A 24,655-nucleotide genomic window follows, 5' to 3' on the forward strand; every position below is an offset into this window, starting at 1 on the left:
CTGCCCTTCCAGTGAATCAGGGAAAATCTTGGTGAAGGACTTCCTCAATATGTTTTTCTGCAATTCAAGGAGCTACTAGTTTGAGGGATAGTCTCTGGAGTTGTCAGAGTTTGAGTCAGGGACTACGATGTACATTTAGTAGGAGCCCTGAAAACAGGGAAGGGAAATTAAAAAGGATTCACATCAGAAAGGGAGATGACCATTCTACTTGGACAGCTTGGTGACAGCATGTCCAGACTTGCTCTGCTAAGGTAACATCCGTGAGACAACAGAGGAACAGCATTTGTTTAATTTCTGGGAAGAGCCCAACTTCTTCATGAGAAGGGCAGGGTAGGAATACGGCTGGCTAATGATTTCAGGCTGCCTGAGGCAGTGAGAGGCCTGGGAGCTGTAGAGAAAAGAAAGTCTTTCTCTGCCCACCCACCACTTGAAGTCATGGTATAAACAGTTATTTATGACCAAATTTGGCTTAGAACACAATCAAGCATGAGCAAGACAGGCCAAGAGGGACTGTGGCCATCCTTGCACCTCACTAGGTTTCCACAGAAATGGGAGCTGCTTCTTTCTGTGGTTGAGAAGAAACAAGACCCACAATTCAGTCAGGGCTACCATCCACTCCAGAAGTTTGTGTGCCTTGAGGGCTTACTAGCACACACGGATTTAGAATAATATCAAGTCATTTCAGCATGTGGAGAACATACTGAGTTCTCCACATTCCCTTCTCCACTGCCCCTGGCTTCTAGCTATAATCCACATCTGGCCATCACCACTGTCTTCCCCACCCACTCCTCTCCCTTGGACTCACAAGCTCCATTTCTTCTCTCTGGTATAATTGCTTTATTTCTTTTCTGATCTGAGTACAGAAAGCATAGGAAGCATAGGAAGCATAGGAAGAGGGACAGCACTTGAACCCTATCCATTTTCAGAACAAAGAATCTGACTTTAAGATAGGAAGAAACTGGAGTGAAGGGCCCCTCTCCCCCCACAGAGGGTCAGGGGAGGGGGATGTGACACATGTGTCTGTGCTTAGGGCATATCATGAACACAGTGAGGCCTGTTGGTGAGTCTAATAAAATTAAAAGACAACGATAACTAATAGGAACTTTGAATATTCAGTGGTATGAGAGTAACCTCGCCTTTTTGTGTGTCCTTCCAATAGATAAAAAGGAGCAAAATTGTTGGGATGCCTATGATTTCAAAATATTAATTCATAATAAGCATAAAACACATTTTAAAGCACATATTATGGGTCCAGAAGAACACATCTTTCAGTCTTCAAGAAGTATTTAAACTACTCTGGCAGATGAAGGTAAGAAAACATTAATTTCAGCTAGTCTTTCTTTGATACGTGCCAATGACTACAGAAATGTGAAAATGAAACAACTTAAGAATGTGTAGTTCAAATTACATATGAAAATCATCCATTCAAAGTGTGGATTTAATCATTTTTGTCTTAGTCAGCTCATTCTTTCAATCACCCATTTCCCATTCCAGGTTACAATACTTGCACTGTAGTGTAGATTACTATAATTAACAGGTTAAATGCATGAAAACATTTTTTTCCCCTTGATGTGCCTTTGGATCCTTTATTTTTGCTAGCAGTTATACTGTAGAGTCACTTCCTATGAAGGAGAAACAACTGCCATGGGGTTTCTTAATGCTGCTTATATTATTTTCTTTCCCTCCAGTAATAACAGTAAGAAATTATTGTCTGTAAATAAAAGAATATAATGGAGATCATATATCAGGAGAACTATGTTAAAAGCTGCATGTATAACATCTGTAGGTACAGACCGCTTATATTGATGGAGTAGCCAATGCTGGCTTTTATTAAGATGCAATGAGAACATTTCTAATCTCATTGTATAGAGCAGTCCTTTTCTGATCCGAACAAACCCCTTCAGTTAGCATGCAATTTAATTCTACAGAATAAGAAAATAGTCTTTTGTGCTGTGATATTTACAGCAAATATCAGCATTGTTCTTACTTTGTTTTCTCCACCAACAATGCTGTGTGACATATCCGTAGATGTATTTATTTTTTAATCATATGTCCTGCTGGTTATAACATAACTTAATGTACCAGTTGCAATTAACAGACTGTCAAAGGATCAACTAACAAGTGCTGATAAGCTTCATTTAACTAATTTGAGGAGTGGAAGTTTGATTTTCTTTTTTTTTTTCCCCAGGAAGGTAGCTTGTTTCCTTATTTCCTGTCAAGTGAGCCAACTCCTGTGACCTGTAGTTAAAAGGGCCCTTTGTAATTAAGGCAGTGAGCCTCCAAGTGAACAGTTCTCACAGTAGGAGGGGGAGCAGGGGGAAGAAGAAGAAAAAAGCAACAAGAAAAAAAAAGAGGATGCATGACACTGCTTAACTAACTAATCGGAGCTGAGCCAATCCATTTTCCTGCAGGCCACTCAGTGTTCCATGCGCACGCAGAATCTCGCCCTTCATTGGCTTCATGTCCATTTTATGGACCAGCGAGTCTATTAAGATCTTGGTGAGTGGCCCTATCCGAGGGCAGGGCTCTCTCTCCGCCTACCCATAGACTACCAGAAACTGATCAGCCGTGTTATATCAATAACGTTCTCACACCAGGTTGTGTAAATTGATCTTTTACAATTTCTCTCGGTGACAGTCTCTGTAACCAACAAGATAAATCATTCCTCCTGTGGCTTTTTTATTGATTGCTGAGACCTGTATAAAAATTACACTGCTCAAGCTGTGAAGTGAACATCCTCATAAAAGAAGACCTTCTATTTACAACCAAAATACGTTTGGTCCAGAGCAAGCACAGATAGTAAATACCATCCCAATACTCTGAGAGACCAGAATTAACTGAGATTCAGAGCACCAACAAAGTAACCTGCATAAACTTTTAAATGTGAATGGTGCACAACAACACCAAGAAAAAAAAGAAAAGCAAACAAAGAAACCTCAAACTTGCAGGGTTATAAAGTCTTGCTGAAGTAAAGGCAGTTGTAATATCAAACCATCTGTTAAAAACAATGATGCAGAAGAAGCATAGCAACACAATCACCCAGCTTTTTTTTCTTTTTGCCTTTTTTTTTTTTGCAATTGCTTCTTGTACAAACACTAACACAAATTGCTTTTTGATATCCTTTTAGCATCCATGTAAATATATATTTCTAAACGGAATGGTAAGGTTTGAAGGTTTCTTACCTTTACAGAAAAGAAATGATCTTTGGAAGATCTGGCAGCTGTGATATCATCCAAGGGAAATTGATTTAAACTTGATTTAAGAATTGAAATTGATTTAAGAATTGATTTATACTATTGGCTTTACTGTTTTATTAAAGTAAATAGTCTAATCATGTCTAATAGTCTATAATGATTAGATTCCTTCTATTTTATTCTACCATTTAAATTCTGATGAAATAGTCTCTAATTTCTGTTGCTTTAATTATTTAAAAATTATGCTAATATTGTTTAGAGACAGTTTACATGAGTGTCTTTTGAAACAGGTGGACTTAAATGGAACAAAACTGTTAAATGTTAAATCATCAAGCATGGTGAAAGAATTAGCAACTGATTCAGAGGGCTGAAAACCAGATATGAAATACAAATTTCATTGTCTTACTGACCCACTCTGTATATTTTGGATAGGACATTTTTGAGCCAATACTTCAATTTACCCACCTGCAAAAAGTTATTACAGTATCTAGAGAAAATGTGTCCTTTCGGTATCATGCTAAGTGAAATCAGTAGAGATACACCCAATCCAGCCTTGTCTTCTGGCAAATTGTGACGTTTAAATTAGTGTTTGCAAAGTACTCTGAAACACTTGATGATGAGACCTTCAAAAATGCCAGCTCTTGTTATTATGATTCTCTGATACAAAAAAAAAATGAAGGATACATTCAAGTATTTCATGTTATCAGAAAACTGTGCAGCCATGATTAGTGCTACCAAGGAGAACGTTGTACCAAGTAGTCTCTCAAAATTAAGGATGCTATTAAAAGCATAGTTCCCATGAGGTCCAAAAAGTTATTCTTTTTCTTCTGTTGAAATCAAAATCTATGGTTGATCAGGAAATACCTGTGATGCTGGAGAAAAGATAATTTTTTTTCTTTCTTTTAGATTGTGCACATATAACTAGACATTACATGTTGAGAACTGCTAAATACTCAACTACGCTAAATTATTTTAAATGACAAAACCATATGCTATTTTTGCTGTTTAGAAATTGGTTGTTCAGAGAAACATCAAAAAAAATGTGCATCAATCTGAAAATTCAGAGTATGAAAATTATTAACGCTATAAAACTCTCCATAAATGACAGAAGAACTTCTTTATTTGTTCACTGAGTAAGGTGATTTCCCCACTTAAATGACAAGAAAGAAGGGAAGGAGTTTGTTGGACGAGGGAGGTTGTAATAAATATGGTTAAGACTGCACTTTTCTTAGGGAGCTGACTTCAGAACAAATTTTGCTGGTATTGTCCATTCACTTCTCTATTCTTCTTCAAAAGATATTTTCAAAGGGCAAAAGTTAACACTATTTATTAGAAAAACTTGATTGGGTGAAGACAGTTCAAGGCTCAGAACCCAGACAAAGGGCCAGCACAAACAAAGGATTGTGTGAGGACAGTGAAAGTAGTAAAATAGAAAAGTTATGTTTAAAGAGCATATTTTGTCTGTATTTTGGAATACTTTAGCAAAGTACGTGAATTATCCAAACCAGATTCATCTGAGTCACCTTTTCATTATTAGCTTTGTTCATATGGTTGCCCTTGCATCTTGGTGGTGAACTAATGATGACAATACCAGTATTCTGGGGCACTGAGGGGTTTAGTTTGTTTTCTTTAGGCAAGAATGCAAAATAACTGGAGCTAATTTCTAGCAGCATCCTCTTGATTTCTCTTAATCCTGGACTGTGATGACTCTTCAAGCATCTCATTGGAAGCAATTGTGGGAAAAAGACCATTCCCTTTTCAACTGTTCTTCCAAACCTTAATGAGTTAACAATTGAAATACAGAAAGTTGCTTCAGAGGTCAGGAGAGTATATTCTACACAATAGTCACAGCATTTGAAACCATGACAGCACTATAAATTGACAAACTAAAGCAGAGCACTTGGTGGTCTGAAGTGGAGAAAAGAACATCAGCCAAGAGCAGTAAAAAGACGAGCCATGAAACCACACAGAAAAAAATGAGTGATTTTTTTCAGATCACCTTGTTAGAATTTAGTGTATCAGAGGTCAGATGAGTAGAACAATAATAAGGTCCAAGGTTGAATACCAGTGGGGAAGCTTAACCCAGGAGCTCCAGGTCAACCATAAGTGAATGAGGTAGAACAGTGAAGCAGTAGTCACCCGGGAAGGAAACGCACAAAAGTCAGCGGGTTAAGGGGAGGAGCCTGACAGTTATCAATTAGACTAAGAGACAGCCCAGGCTTGAGCACCTGGGATAGAAAAATAATCCCAGTGTGATGAAAGGAGATTTTCTCCTGTGCACGCTTCTTGTTCCTTGGTTTTCAGGTTTCGAAAAATTTGAAATGTGCGAAGCTAAAGATCTTAAATCTGTAACAGATGACAAAACACTGGCCAGTTGGACATGTGTTTTATGTGCCTATGACAATGTTTTCCTTCCATGCTGGACAGCCTGCTGAGATACAGGCATAAAAGTAAATTTATTTTAAAAATATGAGCAAACATATACACACACAGGCAAATACGGACATTCACACATGTACACCACTGTGAAGGGGATGTTTTTCAACTTCTTATTTTGTCTTCAGAAAAGTATAATTACACCAATTTTATTTTTAACTTATGAGGAGGAATTTCTTCAGATTTGTGAAGAAAATTGCTTCAGGTGATAAGTATGGAATATTTAAGTGACATTTTGCAATGTAAAATGTGTATGTGTATATATATATATATATGTGTATATATATATATATATATATATATATGGTTATGGTTATGCAACTTCCTCTTCCGATGAACATGCATCACCTAATTTAGTAGGAATTTTGCCATTGATTTCATTGGAGCTAGAAAAGACCTGAAATAAAGCAGATCACGTCTGATATACCATAGTTCAGACCACACTGAAAATATCCAAGTAGAGCTAGCCATAACTATCCATTAATATGAACATGTTTTTCTGTTATGCAGATTTCCACTTATGATTGTTAGAATATATGAACAACTGTGGTTTGTACATCTCTGTGGAGTGGGGGTGAGGGGGTAGTATGTGCATGTGTCTATACACCAGAAGTTTTTTGTGATGTCTACACTATGTACCTGAAATATTATTCAGTCCTCGTGAGCAATCTGTGGTAAAAGGGCAAGGATATATGATATCAGCTAGACTCAAACTTTGTTTGTAACCTACTACCCTATTTTTCTACTTGTCTTTTCTTAAAATCACATTTCTGAGGAATTATATGATTCTGGATGGCTGCTAAAACCAGCAAAATTCTTCAGGCAGAATAAGTCTCACCAGCTGTAGCAAAGCACACAGTATCCCTACTATCCTCTGGTGTGTACACGCTACTTTTTGGCTTACAAAAGACCTATTGTCAAAGTATTGTGATAACTTTTCAAGCTCCTTCCTTTTTGCTTCTCCAGAACAATTGCACTAATGCAGATAAAGCAGAGGCTGTCTGCTAAGGACACAGGTACACTGATCCACATTCACTGCCTTCCCACATGCACCAAAGAAGATGAAGAGATTACATTGCCAAGTGGCTTCTTTCTGCTTTAAACAGGATGAATTTTCTGACATGAAAGCTTCTCCTACAAAAACTGAAACAGAGAAGTCCAGGGACAAAAATACCCAACCTTTTTTCAAGAGATTGTGAATGGTGGCCTCTGAAATCTAACAGGACAGGAAAAAATTATGGTCTACTTAAAGAAGCTGAAAAAGTTTAGGAAAGGAACACGGACTGTAGTTCTCAAGCTCATTATGCTTGTTTGGAAAAAACAGATGAATATGAAGCTATGAATTTATTGCATATGATAAAAGAAAAAGAGTATAACTTCTTCAAGAGTTCATTTCAAGATATGATTTGTCTAAAGGAAAAAATGCTTGATGTATTTCTCTCTAAACAGTTTTTTTTCTGATGCCATTAGACAGCTGGATTTACATCCTGGAAATTATGGGAGGTCATGCCAGATGTAAGCAGGAGAATCAAGAAAAGGAGGATAAGAATGTCTCTTGTTTTAAGAGAGGAGGTCCTTTATAAAATAGTGTGCAGAAGCATGGGTGGCAATAACATTTCTTTTGTGTGCAACAGGGGAAGTTGGATTAACTGGTATTAGGATTTAATATGCTTTTCTTAGGGGAAAGTTTGTTGCTTTAACTTCACACAAGAGTGAAAGTGGTGCACCATTCAGTTTAATGAACATTTTTTCTTTCTTACAGAACAAGAAAGTTTCAAACTCAAATTGATAACATCTCTCTGGGATGCTGCTCACAAGAAGACATGTCATTGTTTGCGGTGTTCCCAAATAGTGCTGCAGTCTCCAAAAGTACTCTTGTATACATTAAAGCTCATATTTTTAATATTTTTATACTGCAAATAGCTCAAGGGAAAAAAAAATAAATGAATATTTAGCAGAAGTAGCTCCATTAACTGCCTCTGATGATCCAATGTTAGAGTAAACTGAGGTAATAATCGTAGGTTCACCAGCTGCAATATGAAACAAATCATAGTTGCCTACCAGAGAGATGGAGAGAGTTTTCTGAACCTAAATATACCACGTTCTTCAGGAAGGATTTGGATCTAGCTCAGCTGAATTTTCCTCCAGGCTCTATCACCTGTACCACCTAGAGCTCCACTGATGAAATGGAGATTCTATGTGATGCGTTGACACCTATGCTGTAAGCACCTAAATGTGAGTGCTTCAATTCATAGATATATAGAGAGTATAGATACAGTTTAAATCCACCCATCATTAGATAAGGTAGGCTAGTTGATATAGCTGTAAAATCATCTGCATCTCAACTGGAACCATACACTCCCCTGGTAGTCAGTAAGAAGGAATAATCACTTGCAAAGTAAGATTCATCTCAATCCACAGTAGATGCCTGAAATCAGTCGGATAAGTTACACCATAAAAGCTGTATTGTTTTGCACTGAAGGTAACAGAAAGCTAGTTCAGGCAAAGACACCTACATAAGGAGAACAAATGTCTCCTTTGCTCACAAACAGTCAGATAGAGAGATTTAAAGATTTGAAAAAGATAATGAAGTGGTTTTTAGAACTGTTGGTGAGGGTGATCTCCCACAGGAGGAGGATGTTACTGATACCCCATCTGAACTTTAACTAGTAGGTGGTGGATATCTGCCAGAGACTCTGACAAGAACATCATCAAGTACTTATAAGCTAAGTCAAGAAGATGAGAAATGTAACGTGATGGGGAAAGGAAACACTAGAAGGACTTAAGGCAGTGATTCCATGAGCTTGGAAAATGGTTATTGTGGTTGTATTTTCAACAGATACAAGTAGGAAACAGCAGCAGCTGTCAGTGCCTGAAAGGAAAAAAAATGCAGTTCTCCAGATAAAAGTTAAGGTGAGTTGTAAGTGTTGGAAATTGAGAGGATGCACTCTTAGACATGCATTGCAGAGCTGGCAAAATTAAGATATGGCCTGTGGATTCACCCTTGCTGACTGTGTAGGCTGCCCCTGTGGTTGTGGAAGAGGGATTCCCAACCACAAGAAATGGCAGATATAACACTTCAGCTCCCCTGCCCCCAGCATATTTAGATTCTGCTGGTTTAAAATGGATCTTCAGCAGTTAAAATGTCAATAGACTCTTATCAGTGGCATGCTATTAGCTGTAACTCATTTTCTTGCACAGTTAAAAAAATATATAAATTGGTTATACAGATTTATCAGTCTGTTAGACAGAAAGGCAAACTCTGGTCATCTTAAGAGGTACTCTTCTTAGCACATTTTTCCCAGTTGAATGAAGACCAAAATGATTGATCACATCTTTGTTAAGGATTGCAGCAGGGGACACTGGGAAACTGTAGAAGTCACAGTTCATTGAAGTAAATCACATGTGCTCTCTTGTGTTAGTATAGAATGGCGGAGGGGACAGATGACCAATGTGAGCCAGTCTGCCTAATTTCATACAACCAGTGAATCCTTGACTATGGGCTCTACAGGGCTCTGATTGTGAAAAAGAAGGGACTAAAAGATCACGGTTAAAAACCTTCAGGATGGAAAATATGCAAAGTTTTCAGTAGGGAAGAAAGATAGATAAAAATATTATAATTTATCATGGAGGCCATAATTCCCTCTCCTCATTGATCACAGAGAAATTCAATTCAAAAGAAAGACTGCAAAGTTTTCAAAGATTTTGTAAAACTGGTGTGCTGGTAAAATCAGCACCAACTTTGGTGTTTTAAATAGTGCTTTTGATACAAAGTCTATATTCTTTTGTGACAGTGCAGGATCAAAATGACACAATAAGAATTCTGTTGGAAATAAAATTAATGGCATCACCACTAAATTGTTTCTGAATTCAGTATAAAAAATGCCTAGCAAGTGGGCAGTCAGAAGTGAAAGCATTACCTATTCCCTTTCAAAAAGGGGCAAAAATACATCCGTAGAAAGTTCAGTTCACTCTGGTGAGGGGGTGGAACGATTTTCACCCTTTTCTCATCAACTAGAATGCTTTTCACAGCCAAAAAAATCACAAGGTATAGTTAGATACAAGACTACTTCTGCAGGAAAATGTGTTCATGTTAAAAATGAATAGAAATTATAGCAACAGAATAAAATGAAACTTGCAAGCCCAGAGAAATAAAACAACTTGTTATTTATGATAAACAACAGGGGATTGTTGTAGGTCTGAAGCAATCAAAAGAATTTTGCACCACAAAGCAAATCTGAACAAAAATAATAATAATACTTAGAATTCAGACTTTTCATTTATTGAATTGTTTCTGTACAACAAGCTTTACAGAATAACACAATACATTCTAATGCTCTGGAATTGTTAATGAAACAACCTAGCTGTAAAAGAATATAGAGCTCTACCGAAGAGAAAGCTGTTATTTTGTTGGTTCACATGCTTCTTACTCACATATCCATTGTGTGTACTTTTCTGTCCAAAAATGTTCCTCACATTAGTTTTTAAGAGTGTAGGAGGGCACTTAATGATCAACTAGGAGAAATAACTGTTTGATAATACCTTACCATGTGTGGACATAAACTGAATCACAGTCTTTATTTTAGTGGTTTTCCATTTCCCCTTGTTATTACTTTTATGGTACACAGCCTCATAGAAAATCTGACTTCTTCCATGGCTTTTCATTTATGCCCTTGTTCATACTTGAAAGCTCTGCCAAACTCAAAAGAGTGAATATAGGTCTTTTTCAAGACCCAGACGTAAAATCCATCAGTGGTCATTGTCAGATTACAATTTTTTCCTTTTAAAAATATCTGCAAATCCTTATCCCAATCTGTAAAACAAAATTCAACATTCCAGTGGTGCACAAGTCAGGACACTATTTGGTCTCCTCACAGTAAGGAAAACACCATATTCCAGTCAATGTAATCCATGCACTTGAAATGGAGAAAAACTTTTAAATTCAGGTGTATTTAGTACTTAGACTTTCTTGTGTTCCTGCTATCATTTAAGAACTTTACAGAAAGATGGTCTGAAGGCTTTGTCAGAAATAAACATATGAATGCAGGAAATATACCTTAAAAGCTGCTCATATGCCTGCATGAGAAATGTATCCATTAGTTTAAATTATGAGCACCTCTGGAGTGTGCAAAGTCTATCTGAACTGAACTTTGAAGCTTTTGCATTGCAAAGAGCAAAGGGGATGAATTTCTTCAAACAGATTGTTATAACTTGTTCATCTAAGTCTTTCAAAGGCTACTGGACTGCCAAAAAGAGTGTTTTATTCACTGAGGTAGGCAAATATGTATATGGAGAGTTGATCACACAATGTTGATAAAATGGGGAGAAATTCATGCAATAAGATTAACTTAATCTCAATTTTATTGAAATTAAACGGAATTTTTTTTGTGTGTGAAAAGAAGGTACACAATGATCCTAAAACAGTTTTAAAGTAGAAAGAGGCAGAAACTCCTTAGCTACAAAGCACAAGCCATTCACTTCTTGTCTAGAACAGGAAAGAAGAACCAAAAGCTGGATATGTCTGTAAGCGTCTTGTTCATACTTCATTGCATCTTCCCTTGGAGTTGTGGCTTTGATCACTGTTCACAGGACAGTGGACCAAATGGGCTTCCAGTGTGATACAACTGAACTGATTCCCATGATCTTGAATGCCACACGATTCTTCTATGCTCGAAGACCTTCAGCATGGAGGATAAAATTTTGAGCATTTTGGGGAGGATCAGATATCCCAGATCATTCCTCTCTTACTCCATGAACTCTTTTTCTCAACTGTTGTTCTTCCTCTATATTATTTTTGTTGTGAATAGTTATTTATCTTTACTGCCCAGGCATGCAGGCAGCCTCACAGAAAAGTTTATGATACTGCTGAGTCCAGAATGATAGAAAGTCATCAGAGAGGAGAGAGCAATAGATAAACAAACACCTATAGCTCAGCCTGATTTCAGTCCCAGATCTGCAACAGTACAAATCACCCTCTGTTTTTTTCTACCCTACTGCAATATGTTACGTATTGTGGTAATTGAAGGCTTTATTCAGAACACAGCAGTGCCAGAATAAAGATTCTCATGGATGAGCTTAGGATGAAATTTTGTTATTCCTTCTCCAACCTTACATTAACAGAAAATCAAGATCTGCAAAGCAGGATAAATGAGGTCCCACGTCCTTTTGCTGACTAAAAAGTGCAAAGACCGAAGTTATGTTAGTGTTATCCTGTGAACTGTCTGATAATTTTACACTGTTCTGCTTTGTATTTGCCTGTACATATACATATATGTACTTTTTATTTTTACTCTGAATCTTACTTAAATTGAAAAAAATTGCCTTCCCCACTGGAATAAGTACTATCAATGTATTTCATGCCAATGGTGGTGTCTCACTCCTCATGACAGCTTTTCTTGGCCCAAAATCAGTTGATCTAATTTCTTCATTGAAGTTGATCTAAGTTCAGCAATGTTTGTTCAATTCTTGTCATTCCATCATAGAGATGTTGATCAGATCAATAGAAAACACTTCATAAAAGTAATCTTTTCCTCACTAGAAAACCAGCATTTTCCTTTTAGAAAAGGAAACACTTTTACTGAAAATTTTCATACTCTTATAATCTCAAATTAGTTTACAGCCAAAATATTTGTTTCACAAAAAAAGAAATAAAATCCAGGACAAAAAAAAACACACACACACACACAAAAAAAAAAAAAAAAAAAAAAAAAAAAAAAAAAAAAAAAAAAAAAACACCAAAAAAAAAAACCCAGCCCTACTTAATCTTTAGTTTCATTTTTCTCTCTCTTTGCTTTGTAAGGATTTATTTATTGTTTGTCAAGGAATGCAATATACTAACAGTACATACTTTTTTTTTCACTCTTCATTTTCCACTGATTTCTCAACCATACTCTGTGAAACTCTAGCTTGTAAAGTCATAGCATTGAAAAGCAAAGGAATCTGTTGGAAGAATTGTACAATTGCCAAGACGGTTCAAGGGTCTTTTCTCACTTCTTGGACATGGATATTTGCATAACACTGTATATTTTCCATTATCAAGTTGCAGGATTTTTTAACTCCACTGTTCTTGGATACAGTCCTGAAATCCAGCCAGAAAGATCCACTGTTTTAGTAAAAACTACTTTGCACATTAAGTGATACAGGATGACCAGGTGTCAGGTAGTCTATGGTCCACTCTAGTAGCTCTCAGCATCCTGGCTAAATTTCAGTTTTCCAATATTTATTTCACTGTCAAGTGCATCTAGCTACCTGAAAGACTGCCTCTCACACTGCTAGATTTCTCTGCTGTAGAAACTAAATCTAGTGAAACACAACTTTCTGGGATCAGAGCCAGGTCACTCTCAGTTCAGTGGCCTTATCTTTGAATTTACAATTAAGGGCTCATGCATGTCTCCTTTCATGAGAGGCAAACCTCATTCTTCCAGTGATCCATCCCCTCAAATATCAAACTGAGGCTACCAGTAGACTGCATCTTTGCACACATGATGAGATTTTGCTGGCAAAAATTGCTGTAGAGTTTTATTCTTCCTTGACTGAATATCTGTCACTTCCAAACTGATGTTAATTGATGCCTCCTTGCTGTGGTGGTGGGAGTTTCAGAACAGATGTTAATACAGCAATGAGCGTGTTAAGGAAATTTAAAATATAAAAAGACTGACTTGTGCTTACAGTCTATATATACTACCAGAAATTTATTGAAAAACAAAATAAAGAATATACTTAGCTGCTGTGGGTGGGGTCTGAAATTAATACATTCTCTGCATTTTTCAAACTCTGTCTGCATGAATAAACCTAATTCTCTTCCCTCTTAAGTGGTGTTTTCAATGCACCACATATCCTTTTCCTTCACCAGGTAAGCATCTGGAATAACAGGCCTTACTGATACCCAATCTAGCACTAGCATCTAGCATGAGAGGCACAAGTCAGCTGAACTTAGAAAATATTGCTGTTAAATAATTACACACTGTCTTTAAATTACGGTTTGCTGTTTCTGAAAATGACTGTATCATCCATCAAAGTATACTGTAAGCTTTTTAAATAGATATATCATGTTGATGTATTTTTTAAGATTACATATAAACGCATTTCTTTTTATTTTGTATTCATATTTAATTCTAAGTCCATTATTTGAGACTCAGGATGGGATACATCTAAATATGAAGCTTTTATTCTGCCCTGTAAGTTATACAGTATAGTTTTATATTAAGATTTTACTAGACAGTTACACAGTACTCAGTTTTAATATGGAATACTTCATCATGTTCATTATCGCCTATTTAGACTCATGTAAACTGACACTCCTGAAATAAGCAAGCTTTAAAATGTTAATATAAATGTTATGACTCTTTTAATTGCAATAGACATCTCATTAAGTAATTTAATACCAGTGGGACCTCTTACCAATACACAAAAAAAACATACTTTGCCCAGGTTTTACATACAGCCCAATATAACAGATAAATTTTTTTCCACAGTCATGCTCATCAGCTTTCTCCTTGCTGTCCATATCCTGAGTGAGAACATCTTGGCATCAAGCTGCCTTGATGGGCTGCATTAGCTGGCTTAAACCAGATCACCTTTGGTAAGGCTGCCCCTGTCTGCTCAGGATTAACTAACAGAACCTCTCAGAAGCAGCAACAGAGAGAGAGCTACCTAGACCATGGCCATGGTGGAATTAGTTCTTCACCTAGGTGGAGAGAAAAACATGCATGACATTTCCATTAGCCTAGAAGGCAGAAACATCTGGTTACTTGGTTCAGCTCATCAGCAGGAGAGCCTGCAGTTGATTAGCCCTTCTCTCAGTAGTAGGCGTTACTACAGTCAGTGGGAATTACTAAACATGGTTTCAGGGGACCGACGTTAATTTGGCTTGCCAAAATAATATGCAATTTTTTAAGGAGTTTGCGTTAATTAGTTGTATAATTTGATGTGATGTGATTGGTTTTGCACAAAGAAAATCAGAACAGGGTTTGCTATTAGAAGCTGCTGTAGGAGAATCAAGAGATGGCACTTAAACAGCTCACAGTGTGAATTTGCAGGGGTGAAAGGCCTTAGTTCATGATCTAATTATACAATGGGATTCCCTTTCTCAAAAGCTAAAAGCCTTTTGATTCTTTTTTGTCTTCTAAGATACTTTATTTTGATTACTGTACTTTTAATTCCTTGCACCTACTATTTCAACACAGATTAAGTCACTTTGGATATCCTATTTTGGCCTGTTTTGTATAATATTCAGCTTTTACAAGAAAAGAAATATGTGAAATGATAAAAATTGGCAACTTATAGTTTATATCATTCCTAACTGAATCTCTCTGCCTGCCTTCTACTGTCCACTCACTAACTCTTTCTCAACTATTATTGGCAATTTAGGCTTCTTTGCTACCTGTGGAATGGTAATCAGTGGTAGCACTGACGTCAGAACTACAGCTTCTGCCAGAATAACTGATAACTGTGTAGTCTGGGAGCTTAGAAACATACATGAGGTACTCAACATCTTCTCATTAAAAGCATTTGCTGCCTGATGACTGTTGAAAAAATTTTAAAACTGCCCTGGAAAGTATCTGCTGAGGGCTCTGGCTGAATGAGAGGGTTGTTTAAGATTTTTCCTCAGGATTTGCTGAGTATGGGAGTAGGCAACTGAAGCAATTCTCAGAAATAGTATACCCGTCCACCTTTCTCTGTTCTTCTCAACTTTCTTGCCTATTTGGATGGCAGATTCTTTGGTCTGATGGCTATTTCTTCCTAAGTACTTGTACAGTGCTCTGCACACAAGTTGCCAGTCCTGGCAGTGGCCTCCAGGCACAGCTCTTTTAGACATGCCAGTTAATTAAATCACAGCTCTCTCCCATTATCTGCCACCCCTACCTACATTTTAAAATTTCCTGTCACCTGCACTAGCAACAAGAGGCAGGAGTTTATTTATCACTATTTCCACAGGGAAGAAAGTCTGAAACATACAGTGTGCAGTATATACACTATCCAAATTTAGCTACACACTTATTTAGGAGACTTGTCTCCTTAAGCGGTCTTGTTAATGTCCTGTTAATGGCTACTGCTTCAGATCACCCTTGAAGTGAGACTGTCTCCCTCCATGAACTACCAAAATTTAGGCAGCATGGACCCACCTCAGGATATCCATTTCTATCCTTCTGCAAGAAAACTCCATGCTTGAAAGCCTGTCTCTGCTGGGGATGGCTGAGAGAAACTTATTTGCATGTTGCTTGAGAGAGTCCTCTGTGGACTGGAGTTTCACACAAATCACCTGGGCAATGGAGAACCTTCTTACACTTTGCTGAAAGTCTGCCTGAACCTTGCATGTTGATGTCCAGACTTCTCAGAGATATTCATAAATCTCAGAGTTGCCTGAAATCTCATACAACTCCAGTTCCCCATGATACAAGGTTCCCTTATAGATGTTTCACAGAGCTCTCTTCAAATTTCTAAAAAGAGGCACAGCATAGTTTATGGGATGTTCTGTTCAACACCTAATCCCTGTGGAAAAGCCCTGTGGTTTAGGTATGACTTCATATAATAAAGCAAGTCCACCAAATGTAAAAGAGAAAACAGTTCTAATAGACTCTTTGTACCATCAAGGCATGGGAGATATGAGCTTACTACTGCTGGGAAGTGTTCAAAAGCCTGAAAAAAAGATTGTATGGACAGTATGTAGTGGAGTGGAGTTGGTATTACATATAAATAAGGGGCAAGTGTGCTAGTGCAGAAGGGTGCATTGAGCAGTTCTAGTAAAAGTGGGGTGAAAGAAAAAGCCCAAACATTTCACTGGCACAGACCAGGACTGAGGATGCCTGGAGACCTTCCAAGTAATTTCTATTAGGTGCAGCAAGAGTGCTGGCATCCATCAGGGTGACGGACTGTGCAAAGCTGAGCTGTCTGTCATGGGATCACCTGAACCCTCTATGGATTATAGACTTAAAATGCTCATATGCTGGCTATTTATTTTCTATTTGAATATTAGTTATTACTGAAACCATGTTTACCATGAGCAGTCAGTAATTTGTAGTTACTCCTCAGCTTCTATGAACAGTACCTGCAGTACTGACTGGTATCACCTGTTTCTGATATTGCCTCAGTTATCTGCCTCTTTGACTGTTATTCCCTATCTTATGCCTAGATTTCAAGCTCATGGAAAGTGAATGTCTTCATTGTTGAATTCCATATATTCAAGCTTTTTACAGAATGAGTTTCTGTATTTTGTTCTGTATTTTCTACCCATCTATCACAGTGATGTCCATAACAGGGAGCACCAGGAAGTACAGTAATGTGAACACTAAGATTGATGGGAAAAAATTAATGCATCAAAAAAACCCACTAAAAAATAAGTGTTTAATTTTGTCCACTGAGGTCATTTCATATAAAAGGATGTTGCAAGACCAATGTTTTAATCACTTCATGTAAGTATCACAGAAACAATACAGTAAACAGACTTGGAAAATTCTTCATAATTATCAACTCCTGTGCTATATATGTGTAAATATATATTACATCAGAAAGATACGTCCATCAATACATTAATAGTTAACAAATACAAAATAAACACTTCTTTGAGGAAACATGTTATTTTTAGGTCAGGTTGACTTTTAAATTCTCATAGTACAAATGCAGAGTTATTTCTATTGATGTAGAAAAGTTGTATTTTATTTATTTAATTAAAGGTGGTAGAAATTGATATAAAACCCAGGCAGCAGGGCCATGCTAATAGCCAGGACAGGTTAAGCCAGCCTATATAAATCTATATTAATTTTAAATTAATTATGAGAGTGGTGGATTGATCAACTGAATATGAAGAAAAATTTTCAGATTTTGCTTAAATACAGAAGAAGAAATGGATATAGAGATAAATCATTGATTTCCTTTCTTAGCAAAACTGCCCCCTCTTTCTTTCCACCTCTCCTGTACTCTTCACTTCCCCAAGTGATATTGGCAGGACTCAGGCTCCAAAATTTTTCTACTTTTTGATATATTACAGAAGTAGCCTGAGAGCAATTGCTGAATGAATGGATTTTAAATCCATCAGTGGCATCAGTACTGAAGGAGATGCAGAATAGACATCTGAGCCTTACCTAGAAAAGTCCTTCAAGGCTGAAATTTCTTGGACACTTGTACATACTGAGGCATCCCCATATGAGCTTTTAGACTCATGAAATGCCAAAACACAATTTTTATTTGTGTCAGTGGCACTAAAATTTTGCTTGATATATTCACACAGAATTTTCCTGAAGGGCCTGAAAATCTTGGAGGTTGTTGTACTATCATTTTTGTTCCTGTTACTCAGATATATTTTCCCTGTGAAGCACATTACGGCTTGGGAGTGCCCAGTCCTGTGAAAGGTAAATTAGTTCAGAGCCAAAAGCCTCACAACAGAAGTCACAAAGAAATCTAGTCAAAGCAAATGTACTGACACTACACCACAGTTACTGTAAATACGTAGATGCCTGTTCTTTATAACTGGTGATTTTAACATGGTCTTCATCTTTTGAAACAGGGCTGAATTCTTCATTCTTCATCTCACTTCCAGATGCGATGAATGTAATTTTTCAGTCAGTATAGATTCAAAAAATCAGTTTGAGTGGATATGATGCATCATTAATAAAAAAGAAAGACACAATTAAAACTTTAAAACTATCTATTGTTAAATAAGCCATATATTAACATTTGAACATGAGTTACCATTCACACTGAGTTGAAAATTCCTTTATTAAGTTTTTAGCCACAGATTTTTTCCTGAAACCCTGTAAAATTGCAGCACTTAAAATATTTCTGAAGTTTTGTTCAATCATTCACCGATGTTTGGATCTTGAAGCAAACTACAAAACAACACCATGTAATGACTTCTGACTTATGGACTTATCAATGTCACAGGTTAAGTGGTTTAATTGAGAATCTGTAACATGTCAAAACAGAGCTACAGTAGTGGACAATATAATTAGATTGCATCACAAGGTGTTTGTGGAAGGGAGGGAAAATGGTCCATTCAACCTTAATTTTCATATTCCTGACTTCTAGTTACTAATGCTGTGCATCTAGGAGAGGCCAAATATAGAACTCATATGGAATTGTGCAGCAAGATCCTCAAATTATACAATTAAGTAATACACTTTAAAAGCTTTTTTTTAATAAAGGTTTAAGAGTAATGAGGCAACAAGACTTTGCTGTAAGACATTTCATTATGAAACTCAGTTACACAACAAAACTATCAGTTTTCCCTTGTTGCCTTCCAAGAAAATGCTGTGACTTTCCAAAAGAAATTATGCTCAATTAAAACCTACTGCCATCGAGGCGTGCTAGCTGTGTGCTTCTCCACCAGAAGCACACAACAAAGATGGCAGGCAAATTAGCACAACTAACCACCAGCAGGGATTTTAGTGTTAGACTGGGTATAATCCCAAACTCTGCATTTACCTCTAGCCCTCCTTCTCACAGGAGTAACCTCACAACCTTCCCTATATGTGCTCCTGAGCCATTTTTTTACATGCAAAATCAGATGACATTACTAACTTCCCCTATTCCTTAGTCTATTTTCTTCCCCTCAAGATTCACTTTTTGCTTTTTTCTCTGTGACATTTGCAAAATTGACTGTGAAGGAAGGGTAACTAGTCCTCAATGGGCCGGTATTCCTTGGTCTAGGTTACCAAGATGCCTAACTAAAAATTGGCTCTGGTATCTCCAAGCTTTGTGTAGTCACCTCTGTCTTCTGAGTGCAATATAAATTTACCTCAAGAACACTTTGGAGGGGAATGCTACCTTTTCATTACATGCTTAATATCCATTATAATGGAACCTGGCTTCTGGTTCAGGCCCTGAAGGCATTTCACAATGCAAATAATAGACAATACTAATAATAAAAAGGAAATTTTCATCATAAGGAACTTGATTAGTTGTCCAAATCCAAGGTAAAAGTGTCTATATCTGTATAAAGTTTTACAATTTTTGTTTTGTTTAAAAACATTCCCATTTAAGACTTATTCTGTATTTCCATGCAGATACATTTACGTCTCCATATTGCAGTGAGTTCCTTTAGTTGTTGTTTGAAATGCAAGTCTCAAAGTCATGTATCATTCCAAATTTAAGCTTATGGGTTCACAGATACAATTGTATCTGGGTAACAGATTGTTTGTTGAATTGAAATGGAAATTATCAACTACGTGAATTATTTCTTGTGTTATTCTCGCAACGCAGGGCTTTGAGTCACATGCTGTTAGACACTTACTGTGACATGCAGCATTGTTTTCAAGATACCTACAGCTCCCAAGGGTGTCGTCATGAGAATTAGAGGTCTCAGCAGTTTTTTCATAGGACGGGATTTAAAGCAATATATACACATTATTTTCTTGTTTGAGCATTACCCCTAACAGCATATCCAGGTATATTATCTTTTCCCTCACCACTCATACAGAGATGAGAAGAGCACACAAGAGAAGTGATCACTTGTGGTAGACTAGTTTTGAAGAACAGATTATTCAATCACATTGTCATCTGCTCTAGGTAGGCAGTATCGATTCTATAGTAACTGCACATGAGCAGGAATATGTTTTCTTTTGGGTTAATTAGCAAAAAATTTTCTACGTGCCACAGTGATCCAAATTAATGGCACAGGTTTTTATTTTAGCATTGTCATTATTAATTTGGTTCAAGTCCTTTTTCGGATGCCATTATGCAGTAAAGATAACTGGTATAGTAAAGAAATTATTTAAGAAAAATCAATAGAAGAGAGTTTTATGGCAAAATAATTGTCCATACACACATAAACAACAACATGGAAAGAATGTGGATTAGTACCAATTTAACCCCTTTTTCATAAGTTTATAACAAATCTGTCCTAGCAAACTAAATATTAAGAATAATTTTATAAGATTTGTGTCGCAGCACTTTTTACAGTAAGTGATTCTGTGTGAACTGATTCTCCATTCAATAACAGTCGGAGATATTGCTTCCACAATTTTATGTAGACTGTTTACTTGGAGTTTCCTAAAATTTTTCTACAAGTAGCTCATGGTTATGGAGGCTACAGCATTTGAACTCTTCTCTATTGCTTGTAACCCAGTGCTCTTTTCTTTCTTGAGGATAAGGCAGAATGTGAGATAGATGAGGTGAGAAAGTACTATCAAAACAGGGAGATCAGATATTCATAAACCACTGCAAAAGCACTAACTTACCTATTATCCCCTTGTTGGAAAATTAAACCTGTCTTTCTTTCTACTTCATCAGTAGGTAGCATCTTCAAGGCGCTGATAACAGACAGCCTAGACATTTTATATTAGAGACAAGTCTTTCATCACAAAAGGGAGAATGCTTCCTTCACCTTCTCTGAGCTTCCCAGCCTTCGTCCTCACTATCCTCCCAAAGATATTCTTGTTTATTTTCTTCTACCTCTTCTCCTGTGAACTTGCCCATGTGTTTCCATTTACCACCAGATCCTGCTCTCCTACCCTCTCCACACAGCTGATGAGCTGCCCTGTACTCTCCCCCCGCTGCTTTCAGCCCCCAGCACTTTGCTCATGGCAGCTCCCTCCCTCCTCTTTCTGAGAACCTGCTTTCCTGAGAGACAGGGTAGCTTGCCCTGGGGCACTGTCCCTGGGGCTTGTGAAGCATCCTGCCTCCGGCTAGGAAAGATTCCCAGCCAACCTTGCAGCTTTGCCAACTCCCTGTCACTCCCTGCCACCCACAGGTCACTCGGCTGGAGTGGCAGGACACAGAGGCAGCAGCAGTGCGCGCCAATGTGTCTGTGCCGGGGATGTCTCCAGAGGTGATGTGACACTGATGCTCCTTCTCTGGGAGGACATCCCACTTTGAGGCACACATCCACACAAGTGCGTGCCATGTTTCCAGCAGAACATCTCCTTAATCAGTGCACTGCTGCTTGCTCCCTCACCCCTTGGTGTATTGTTATGCAGGACTTGGTGCACACATGCTGCAAAGCCCAGCAAGGCTACACAGCAACAAAAATGCTAGCAACAGATAATGAATGGGAGACTTCAGAAATACAGGAAGAAAACAAAATTGCAGCTGACATGATAAGTATTTCCAAAACAATAGTAGGGGTCAGTCAGGAATTTTCATCCGTGCTCTCCTATCATTACATGAGGGTAAGGAAATACTGCCTGAAAGTAAAAGCTGATCTTTGGAAACTCATAAAAAAAAAATATTCCCCCTCTCCACTCACAGTTATAATTAGCTCATTGTAATAATTGCCCTTGTGTGTCACTGAGGCCAAGTACTTTGTAAGATACAGTCGGTACAAAACATTTGCAGTTACCTATTTTGTAAGAGGGATACTAATGGCAAGCTTCATGCTTTAGGTCAGTCTCTGTTAAAGACAAGGAGGAGACTTGATACACTGGCTCTTTCAGAGAGATTGAATGTTAGACCACAGAGACTTATTGTCTGACCCTGTATGGCAATTTCTACTGTAAGGAGAGCAAGGAGGATATAGAAGGCTGGAGAATCAAGAGGAAACATGTAAGGAGTGGGGGAGAAGATCCATTATAATAAAATGAGAATAAAGTTATGGTAAACAAAAAGGTTTAGCTGATGTTTAGGTAAACTCTCTTTTACTTTGATTCTGTTCATTGTTTCTGTGGTGCTCTACAGAGGTTTTATTAATGACTGTATATTTACCTTTGTTTTATAGAAACATGCTTTTGAGAATCTTATTATTTGACTTGGAAGTTACCTCCAGTGTTACCTAGATGATTATCAATATGCAGTAAGTCTGACTTTGATCCCAGTTCCATTTAAAGTTATATTGATTTATTCCTACAATTAATTAATCCTAAAAAGAAATGTCTAGCAACTAGCTATTTGTGAAGACCAGGTATCATGTATTGTTACATTTGGAGAAAGTACATATAATAAAGCCCACTACTTGTGCACCAGCTGTAAAGAAGGGAAATGATTTAATTTTTTTAAATCCTTATTGAAATATGAAATATGACTCAAAGGTATTTAATTAACGGATAAAGATATAGAGATAGTATAAGGCTGATTGATCATTTTGGACATGAAGTTAAACATTTGCTGGGATTTGAACAACTTTGATTTTGATCCTCATGTCTCTCAAGGTTCCATTACCACTGCCAGCCAGCCTCCAAGAACGAAAGAACTGATTTAATCCAAAATACTAAGGCAAAGTTAATGTTCTATGTATTACTGACCCATCTTAAACTGTAACTGGTCGTAATTTTGCCTGAAAATCTGAACAAAGTGTCACAAAGTGGATGAGTGTCATTGCATAGTATGTATTTGAAGCAGAACTGTTCTGATCCATGTTACTCCTTTAAAGTTACTAATTTCCAATATTTTCTGGACTGCCATTAGACCAAGGGAACTTGATGTCTTTCAAAAATTCCTCCTTTAAAAAAATGCAGGCTGGAAACAGAATTCCTCCCCAGGAATCAAAAGTTCTGACTGTACCAACAGTATGTCCACTCATCAAAGTAGTGCTCTGGTTTTCAGTTGAACTGGTAGCTTATTGTTTTGAGTAGAGAGTGCCAGTGAAACCTTAAAACATAGAAAACCTAGTCTGGGACAGAAATATTCCATGCACACATCCGTCTCATTGAGTTATTTTAGTGTTTCTAAGTTTTCTCAGTGATAATGCAAGACAGTAATTGCAACATAAACAAGAGCAAATGTATCTTTATTTGGGTTACTCAGCTTTCTGTCCTACTGTTTTCTCCTTCATATTAGCCACTATTCCATGCCCCAGGGCTCCTTACCATCTCCTCATTAAGGCATGCACCTTCTTGTGGCTCCCTATCAGCCTCCTGCACTGCAACAATTAACCCATTACAGTACCAAGTACACAACAGTTGCAGCATTTATTCACTTTCATAATGTGCTCTCATTACATGCCAGGTTCTAAATTTAATTTTGAAGGAAACAAGAGATGTGTTGAAACATGTCAGATTTGTCCAAAAATGCATCATGTAATAAATAATCAGGTTTTTCTAAAGAAAGGAAATGCAATAGATCTCGCTCCTCTGGTATCTGTAAATCATATTATCGTGATTGGGGAGAGGGGTATAATTTAAACTGGAGAAAGAAGAGATCAGTCAGAAGAACTGAGGGGAACTGATTGGAGAAGAGGTGACTGCAGGTTGTACTGAAAATAGATCTACTGGGATAGACAGAGATCAGTAATCAGGTCCCACACATACTGCTTTTATTATTAATCCTTTTGTAGGGTCCTATTTTCATTAGCATCTGCACTGCAGCAAAGGGAGTATATGCAAGTGAAATTTTCTGATTACACAAAGCTAGGAAAAAATACCAATAGTATCTTGCAGTGCAAGCAGAGAAAAGGGAAGAAAATGAATGGGATGTGACAAGGAGAAATCTGAGAGTGTAGCCTCAAGATGGTACACTTCAGAAAACAAATAATGAAGCAGTGAGTTTAGGCACACAGGTTGGGTGGATAGCATTTCTTCAGCAGCTGGCTGAAAGACGAGGTAGAAGTCGGGTAATTAAAAATTTTGGATCACTCTCATTGCTAATAAAAGGTGATCATGAGTCTTAGATACATTTTGCCTATATTAAAAAAAAATTTTTGATGAGGGAGAGTGGGAAGGGAAGTGGTGAGGTTTTTTTCCTAATTTTCATTGGATGATATTTCTCTGACAGAGTACAAGCAGACAGTGAACAGCTTGGGTCACCCATTTTATTGTATCCATGTGCAACACAATTATTGCAAACTGGGACAAGCACCAAAGAGGTGCACTGGTAGGAGGAGGAAGGGCTATCTAACATGGCAAATTAAAAGTGTCTTACTTGTTTGCACAGACAAAAAAAAGGCTGAAAGGGAACATAACTGTTTTCTATAAATATACAAAAAGGGAGAAGAGTTTTTTAAAGGATGATGTTGACATAAGAACAAATGGTTATAAAATTGCCGTGAATAAACTCCAACAGGAAATTAGGAGGAAGCACAGGAATGATATCCTGGAGCAGCCCTCCAACAGGAGCAGGGGAAGCAAGAAACTTCATTGGTTACAGCATGAAACTTGAGC

At 37.4% G+C, this 24,655-nt stretch overlaps 2 long non-coding RNA genes across 12 annotated transcripts in view; both read left to right on the top strand.

Annotated features, from left to right (window-relative positions):
• LOC119698814 overlaps positions 1 to 24,655 on the top strand; it is a 159,323-nt gene that overhangs the window by 111,277 nt on the left and 23,391 nt on the right. Inside the window, exons 1-2 of one of the 11 annotated variants that reach the window (XR_005256281.1) lie at positions 21,948 to 22,106; positions 22,279 to 22,353. The exons of 9 other annotated variants lie outside the window; for them this stretch is intronic. This is a non-coding gene — a long non-coding RNA (uncharacterized LOC119698814). Of the gene's footprint in view, positions 1 to 21,947; positions 22,107 to 22,278; positions 22,354 to 24,655 lie in introns of those variants that run through there. One more of the 11 variants, XR_005256267.1, reaches the window with a different exon arrangement.
• LOC119698832 lies at positions 952 to 14,863 on the top strand. Its single transcript, XR_005256282.1, has 4 exons — positions 952 to 1,309; positions 7,393 to 7,865; positions 8,470 to 8,543; positions 14,105 to 14,863. It is a non-coding gene; the product is annotated as an uncharacterized LOC119698832 (long non-coding RNA).

The sequence above is a fragment of the Motacilla alba genome, chromosome 1, assembly GCF_015832195.1.
Source record: "Motacilla alba alba isolate MOTALB_02 chromosome 1, Motacilla_alba_V1.0_pri, whole genome shotgun sequence".
In the NCBI taxonomy this organism is placed as follows: domain Eukaryota; kingdom Metazoa; phylum Chordata; class Aves; order Passeriformes; family Motacillidae; genus Motacilla; species Motacilla alba.